We start from the raw sequence: 704 nt of genomic DNA, 5'->3' as shown, positions 1-704 counted from the left end.
CGGTTGCTGAGGTGTCCAAAGTCGTCTATTCTATCATCAGTCCTGGGGTCCCTGTTCTCTGGGAAGCACTCCAGACTTGGAAGGACTTTCCCCTTGGTTGCCTGCAGATGGCGCTCAAGTGATACAATCGGAATGGAGTGGGGCGTGGGACAGACGGGAGGACAGAGCATCCTAACCGGTGCCCCTTCTCTAGGCCAGCTCCAACCTGGTAGGGGGAAGGGCTCGCATTCACAAAGCTGCCTCATTCTTTACTTCCTGCTCAGGCACGAAACAGCCCTTGTTTCTGGGGCCAAGAAGGACTCCTTCGGGGCAGGAGCGGGTGTAGTGTTGGGGGTGGACTGGTGCCAGGTCCAGCCATCCCTCTCCTGTTGGGCTCAAGCCATTCCCTAGTAACGTAGTTGGTTCCTGCTTCCAACCTGATGCTATCTAGCCCCGCCCCCCAAAGCCATCTCATTAGCATAAACTCAGGTACTGTTAAAAGGGGCTCATTTTGAATAAGGAAAGACTCTCCTCTCACCTCGATCACTCAAGGGATTTCTTGAAGGCATCCATCTGGCAGCTGAATCTGAAGAAATCTTGCTTCAGAGACTGGCAGGGCACAAATCCCATCCCTGAAAACCATCATGGACCACGTGCCCTCGGCTGCCCAGGCTTGCTTCCTATACTCCTTTCTCCAACCCGTTTCTTCTTCCTGGGCTGGGGGT

Source organism: Pteropus alecto, unplaced genomic scaffold, assembly GCF_000325575.1.
Source record: "Pteropus alecto unplaced genomic scaffold, ASM32557v1 scaffold43, whole genome shotgun sequence".
NCBI lineage: Eukaryota > Metazoa > Chordata > Mammalia > Chiroptera > Pteropodidae > Pteropus > Pteropus alecto.
This window is presented reverse-complemented; position numbering follows the sequence as displayed.